The sequence below is a fragment of the Oncorhynchus kisutch genome, linkage group LG30, assembly GCF_002021735.2.
Source record: "Oncorhynchus kisutch isolate 150728-3 linkage group LG30, Okis_V2, whole genome shotgun sequence".
NCBI classification, from domain to species: Eukaryota; Metazoa; Chordata; class Actinopteri; order Salmoniformes; family Salmonidae; genus Oncorhynchus; species Oncorhynchus kisutch.
In genome coordinates, this window is record NC_034203.2 from 42,518,523 (window position 1) to 42,526,804 (window position 8,282).

Sequence of the window (8,282 nt, forward strand, 5' to 3'; positions counted from 1 at the left end):
TAGTAGACACTCTCATGTCCAGAGCAACTTATTTGCAACTTATTTGCTCTAAGTGTGGATATTTCTCATACTTTCTTCTGTCCAGACATTGTTTGCACCATTTTGGGAACGATCGCCAACACCATCACAACATTGCCGAAGTCAATTAAAAACAACATAACTCTGATTACATGCTCATAGTCCACTTTGGGTACAGCAAATTATGAACAGCTACAGTATCTATGCATTTAGTGAAAAACTGTGTAAATATATGGTATAACAGTACAATCATCATCACATTGTTGCTATCGTCATAGTTTCAGTCCCCTGAGAAGGAGATATGCTCCGCCTGCCTGACACCTGTCTACCCCATGGAGAAAATGGTGGCCAATAAACTGGTGCTTCACAACAGCTGCTTCTGCTGCAAACATTGTAAAAAGAAGCTCAGGTGAGATATTTCCTGTGATACCGGTATATCCAATGCAAATCAATCAATCAATCAATCAATCAATCAATCAATCAATAAACAAATATAGAATTGACCATTACATGAGATATGCAACCACCCATGATCTTTAATGTGTGAATTCTCAAAATCTATTTCTAATTGGAGTCATTCTAAAGCATTTTAAAAGGAATGAGAAACTAAATCAAGTAAACAAAAATAAAATAAATTCATTTCTAATAGGCCTACAACATGACTATATATGTTTGTTTTTGACTTCATTGCAGCATTCGAAACTATTCATCTCTTTATGGAGAGTTTTACTGCATTTCCCACTACGACCAGCTTTTTAAAAGGAAGGGAAATTATGATGAGGGGTTTGGGCACAAACAACACAAAGATCGCTGGCTTCCAAAGCCCCAAGAACCTGAACCAGATAACAAGAATGACAAGAAAATCCCCAAAGGCTCTACAAGGTCTAAAGGCCCTAAAGCTAACATGGCAGTTGGTGATTTTGTTGATGGTTTAGCAGAGCCCTCTGCAGGTGTCAGTCAGGGAAAGTCAGTCAGGGAACCTATTAGTGACAGTAGTCCTGATAGCAGGAACAAGCTGAAGCATAGTTGGCCACCAGAGAAGAAATGGACAGGGGTTAGTCGTTCAAGTGCACAGCAGGTTAACACTCCGAGACCAATCGTGCCAGTTACTGACACACCAACTCAGGAAAGGTCATTGATTAATCATAGATCAGAAAACCTAGCAGGGAAAAATACACCAAAGAGAAACCAGGTGGAAGTAAGGAAAGAGGTGCTTTCAGAACAGGACAAGATACACCCTACTGCTACAGCTTCAGGAAGAAGGGAAATATCAAAAACAGATGTGATTGACTCACCTGAGGCACCTCGTACAGAGAAGACCAGACCATGGAGTGTTTCATCCAAAAGAGCCCTCTTTCAACAGGAAACAGTTACCACAGTGAAAACCGTTGTCTCTTCATCTCGTACAATGCCAGGAAGCTCGGTCACCACCACAAAACAGAAAACAGAGCAGGTTAAGTCAACGCCATCAGCAGTAAAGAAATACATTTCAATTTCTGATGGAAAGACTGATTCTGCGGGGAAAACTAAAAAGTCTGTTCGGTTTTCACCAAGCCTTGATGATGATCTTGACAAAGAAGACAGTCCATCTGCCTCTGAGTTGAATTCAGATAGAGAAAATCAAAATCAAAATGGTCACCCAGGTTATGCTTCTGTTGAGGAGATAGATAACAATATCACAATGAAGCAAGGTCATTTGTCAGTTGAGGCAGAGGAAAGAGAAGTACAAAGTGAGGCGATTTATAATCCATATCAATATAATTCCCATGAAAATATTACAGATCCCTATGAATACAATTCCCATGAGAAAATGGAAGGACACAATGGTGAACATGTTGACAGTGCTCAAGCATCTGTTGCAGAACATGCAGGTATTGGTGTCAGCCAGGAGAACACACAGTTCGAGGTTCCAGTGGCTGTCAACACAAACAGCGAGAGTCTAAATGGACTATTACTGACCTCTGATATTGTTGATAATCCACATGTTGTCCAAGTAAATTATCATTCAACTCCTGAGGCAAAAACAGTGAATCTCCCAGAACCTGCAGAGATGATGGACATTGGAGCAGAACAAGTTGAACAATCTGATTCTGTTGATCAAAAGGTCAGGGAAAGCGAGCCGAACCTTGAGGAGAAGAATCGTACAAATGCTGAAAATCAACTTGATGGCAGTGATGAAGTACAACAGCAGGAGACAACGGTTGACCAGTCGAAAGGTGTAGGGAGATCCAACTCTTCGAAGAGCTCTGTTAACAAACAGAATGAGAAGACACCTATGAAAAAGGGAGGATCCTGGTCTAACCGAAAAAGTCCTTTGTCAAAACTTTTCACGTCAGGTGGAAATGAAAAAAACAACAAGGCTGAAACTACGGATAAGAAGAAACCTGACGCCAAACCCAGGAGCATCTTGGGAAAACTGTTCCAATCATCACCAGATAAAGGACAGGACTTGAAGAAAACCCAAGAGACCAAAGCAGACACAGAAGATGAAAGGAAAGAAACAGTCAATGTTCAGACAGAAGAGAAACATGTGGAAGGTATGAAGGATGAGGTATTTGATGCAGAAAAAGGAACAGGTGGTGACCTAGCTAAACCCTCACCTTTGGAACAACCAGAGGGTGTAAGTAATGTCATTGAAAACTCCATTTCTGAAGACCTCAATCCATTTAACAGTGTTCTAATTGAAGGTAATACCACGGACACCCTCCCATCACTTGAGTCTACGATTCCTTTGATTGTCCCTGATTTCACAGGTGACAATCTATCACCTGTAGAGCCTAATCTGCTTGCCTCTGAATACATCAACTCTGTGGTGGATGCTGAGGATATGAATCCATTCAGTGACCCCGAGCCAACGTCACAGGGAAGCGAAGTTGAAAGCCTGTCAATTTTCGACACTGCTATGCCTGTCTCCAGTGATCTCAATTCTAGTTCCACTGTTGTGAACGATACAGAGATGACAGTTGCTGACAAAATATTAGAGGCCTCAACCGATCAGACTTTAACTTCTAAGAGTGGTGACGACGTATCCTGTCCAGTTTCTGGACCACTTTGGGACACAGTCGACGACCCTTTTGGAAATGGTGTAAATTCTAGACCAGCTGTCCCACTGACCACTCAGACAAACCCAGACGCATCTCTCAACCTCATGAATCAAACGTCTGGCGTGCTGGGGGTAGAAGAAAATAATCTCAGCGAAGGAGGGCTTTTTAATCTGGGTGGAGAGGTTTCTCAAGAATCTCCCAATCCTTTTGATCCGCCACAACCTCAAGAGGATATATTCATCAATGTCTCAGGAGACACATCATCAACAGTATCTCTGAGCCATGATTTTCTCTCAGCCAGTGCTCCTGTTGCCAATTCCTTCAGCATGTTAGGGTCTCAAATGAAATCTACAGAGAATCAAGATATATTCGGGATTGGTAACGAGTTTATAGTCCCTGACCAAGCAAGGCAGGGTGAAACCAATACCACTGAACAAGAGCACACTGAGATACAGAGCCAAAATCTATTTGATTTAAGTACACCCACACCAATCCAGGCAGTGTCGAACGACGTTGATTTCGACATATTCGGCACAGAGTGTAGTATTAGTATCACTGCTCAATCACCTGCTTCCAATGTGTTCGGCCAAGACGGAGCAGACCCCTTTGCGGATCCTTACACATTTTCTGATGACATCTTTGGGATGAGTAATAATTCAGTCAGTGGAGACACTGTGACAGAGAAGCCCAGTCAAACCAATTCCAACTCTAGCACCTTTGATGATTTCCTAGGGTTAGATACTCCAGAAATTGCCATCACCCCTGTTGCTCCTGCACAAAGCCAGAGTCTATTTACTGATGATACCTTCTCTTCAGAGCCTGTAATGCAGCCATCTTCTGCACCAAGCAATCCCGATATGTTCATGGATGGATTTCTGGATCCTATCGGTGGAAACACTGCAACAACGACAGTGACAGCAACGTCTGCTTCTGACAATAGCTGGATGGATGACTTTTTAGGATAATTAAACACAAAAGACTTTGTTTTAAGTCAGAAGTAGGCATTGGTCTGAAGCCTGAAAAATAAAGGATATTCACATGAGCATCACCAGGCCTACTTCACCCATACTCTGCTGAGGTTTTGCTACTACAGTAGCAACGTTGGTCTATTGTACTTCAAACAATGTGTATTCAGGTTGTTTATGATGCAAAGTTTCTCAAACAGCCTAATTCATACTCAGAGGTGCTCCCACAATGTGATTTGTACCGCATGCAACCTACACTAGTTAGGTACTAGATAGTATGCCTCGATCTGAGAGTAATGCTATATACAGTGAAGTCCTAACATATTGGCACCCTTGATAAAGAGCAATAACGACAGTGTAAAATAAATCATTAAAATACCTAAATCCGGCTAAATAAACCGTATGCTACAATTTTATTTATTTATACTAATACAATTACTCAGCAAAAGAAGGTAATGGTCAACATTATTGACACCCTTAAATATTCTTAGAAAGGAAGTGGTCAAAAGTTTAGTATTTGGTCCCATATTCATGGATTGACTATATCAAGCTTGTGACTCTACAAACTTGTTGGATGCATTTGAGAATGCAATGTGAGAAAGTTACAGAGGGTCAAAGATCATGATGCTACACCCCCCCCCCCCCCTCTCACCATTACCAATAACAGGGGAGGTTAGCATGTCGTCGGGGGTGTATGATCTTTGATCCTCTGTAACTTTCTCACTCATCATTATTCACGACTCATTCAGGATGATCCGTAAACATGGTAGCATTCACATTAATGTAGACATTTTTTAGAAGCATATTATATTCTTATTTGCAATAAGAGTGACTTCAAAATGACAATACATTAATTTACCATTCATTTATATTGGGCACATAATAATCTGAAAAACAACCAAAACGAACTGCAAATGCATCCAACAATGTATAACATGAATGTGAAAACACCTTAATTAAATATAAAATCATTTTCTTTGAAGCATTGATCTAGTGATGCAAAAGTATATACTGTCATAATACTCTGTCTTAATCCAAACTGCATTTTAGAATGTGATCGAAAATTATTTTGTTTCTTGTGTTGTCATTTATAACATTGAATTATGATAAATGTGTAATAAAATACTGTTTCTAACAGATTTCACATAAAATGTATCATATTGCACTTTATAATGCAAATTATATCCTAAACACTGACATAAAACCTTTATTAAAGACATGATGTAATGAACAGAATGCCACAGTTTTTTGTCCAATCATCTTTAATGATTCTGCATACCGTTTAGCCCATCTTCTTTTCAGGTTATTTATAGTGAATTAATCTTCATTGCAGTCTGTTTTAAAAACTCTAATAGTCTATATTGACTTTATGTTGTATATATTACAACCTGTTTCATATTATTTACTGCAATGCAGTCTTGCAGTTTGACCAAATGTCAAAAATATTTCAACGAATCTGAAGTGGATGAATCTTTAAATTGATATTGTAAATGTTGCATTTGTTCTTGAGATGTTTCTAATTTAATGTTCGTCAATGATTGAGATTTTTTTTGTTTTGTGCATTAAAAAACATATAAACAATCCAAAATATGAATAATATATAGTGCATTTGGAAAGTATTCAGACTTTCACTTTTTCCACATTTTGTTATATTATTCTTTAACGGATCAAATTGTTTTCCATCTACATTCAAAACCCCATTATGACAAAGCAGTTTTTTCGACATTTTTGCAAATTTATATAAAAAAAAAAACCTGAAATATCACATTTCCATAAGTATTCAGTCCCTTTACTCAGTACTTTGTTGAAGCACCTTTGGCAGCGATTACAGCCTCGAATCTTCTTGGGTATGACGCCACAAGTTTGGCACACCTGTATTTGGGGAGTTTCTCCCATTCTTCTCTGCAGAACCTCTCCAGCTCTGTCAGGTTGGATGGGGAGCGTCACTGCACTGCTATTTTCAGGTCTCTCCAGAGATGTTCGATCAGGTTCAAGTCCGGGCTCTGGCTGGGCCACTCAAAAACATTCAGAGACTTGTCGCGAAACCACTCCTGTGTTGTCTTGGCTGTGTGCTTAGGGTTGTTGTACTGTTGGAAGGTGAACCTTCACCCCAGTCTGAGGTCCTAAGTGCTCTGGAGCAGGTTTTCATCAAGGATCTCTCTGTACTTTGCTCCATTCATCTTTCCCTCAATCCTGACTAGTGTCTCAGATGCTACCGCTGAAAAACATCCCCACAGCATGATGCTACCACCATCCTGCTTCACATTAGTGATGGTGCCAGGTTTACCAAAGAGTTCCATACCAAAGAGTTCCATCTTGGTTTCATCAGACCAGATGATCTTGTTTCTCATGGTCTGAGAGTCTTTAGGTAACTTTTGGCGAACTCCAAGCGGGCTTTCATGTTCATTTTACTGAGTGGCTTCGGTCTGGCCACTCTACCACAAAGGCCTGATTGGTGGAGTGCTGCAGAGATGTTTGTCCTTCTGGAAGGTTCTCCCATCTCTACAGAGGAACTCTGGAGCTCTGTTCTGCGTTCTCCTGTTCTTTCAAGGGTGATCTTCCAAGAACACCTGACACTGTCTAGACAACGCAAGAGTGCGTAAAATCGGCAAAATTTGAAACATACTTCAAATGAACCTCTAACCTAAACAGGAAACCGCATCATCAGCCAGCGTCAACAAAACTGTCTTTTATGCTAGCTAGCTACGTCTGTTTACATTATAGACAATGTAGCACCGTGAGCAACTAGTGCTCGCAATTCAGTGAAAAACCATCCCAGAACGGAGATATTTAACACAAATAACAAGTAAACAAGTAACAGAATAAACGTTAGTGAATTCAACTGACACACACCAGAATCATTTTGTGAGGGGTCCTCCTCTCACAAATTGCTTGGTCTGCTGCTACTTCATTGTGGACCTATGCAAGTCAGTTAAGAACAAATTCTTATTTACAACGACCGCCTACCCTGCCCAAACCCTAACGACGCTGGACCAATTGTGCACCGCCCTCTACCTACCTCGGACTATGCTGGGCCAATTGTGCGCCGTCATATGGGATTCCCAATCAAGGCTGGTTGTGAAACAGCCTGGAATTGAAACAGTGCCTGTAGTGATGCCTCTAGCACTGAGATGCAGTGCCTTAGACCTCTGCGTCACTCGGGAGCCCCCCCTAACAGGTATGCTTTCATGAATTCGACAGAGGCTGAAGCAAAAAATATGAGGAAATAGTAAAATAAGCTATTTTACTTACTGTTTAAGAGTGATAACTAAATATTTTTTATATTGAATTGGTTAAGGACTTGTAAGTAGGCATTTACACAGTACATGTTGTATTCGGCGCATGTGACAAATAAAGTTTGATTTGATTTGATTTGATAACTACCAGGAATAGTGGTGTTTCACTGTGAAGCAAATATTTCATTGCATTGGGACTGCTGGTGTTTAATTTCCAGTTAGCCGGCATTGTAATACATTCATACAACTATAACAGCCATTCCTATTATTAAAACGACACCGATGTTCAAGATAGCGTGGTTTTATATTCACCTTGATGCATTGATAGCTAATATTGCTAGGTGATATGATGTAATACAACTAGAATAAAAGACCTAGGCTTCTTCCTCCTAATGTAAGCTAAATGCTTTGGATACAAAACAAAAACACTGGCATGTTATAAAATACAATGTCCAATTTAATTATATACATTCATATCAAATAGGAATATATATTACATTTAATGAATAGACCATTGTAATATTATTCATGCCTTTATCGCCCCCTACAGGGGACAAGACAGATAAACTGCAGCTGCCTAGATACCCACGACTCTAAACCCAGAACCGTGTGGAAACATGTGTGGAACCATGTGGAAACATGTGTGGAACCGTGTGGAGACATGTGTGGAACCGTGTGGAGACATGTGTGGAACCGTGTGGAAACATGTGTGGAACCGTGTGTGGAACCGTGTGGAAACATGTGTGGAACCGTGTGGAGACATGTGTGGAACCGTGTGGAAACATGTGTGGAACCGTGTGGAGACGTGTGTGGAACCGTGTGTGGAACCGTGTGGAAACGTGTGGAACCGTGTGGAGACATGTGTGGAACCGTGTGGAAACATGTGTGGAACCGTGTGGAGACGTGTGTGGAACCGTGTGTGGAACCGTGTGGAAACATGTGTGGAACCGCGTGGAGACATGTGTGGAACCGTGTGGAGACGTGTGTAGAACCGTGTGTGGAACCGTGTGGAAACGTGT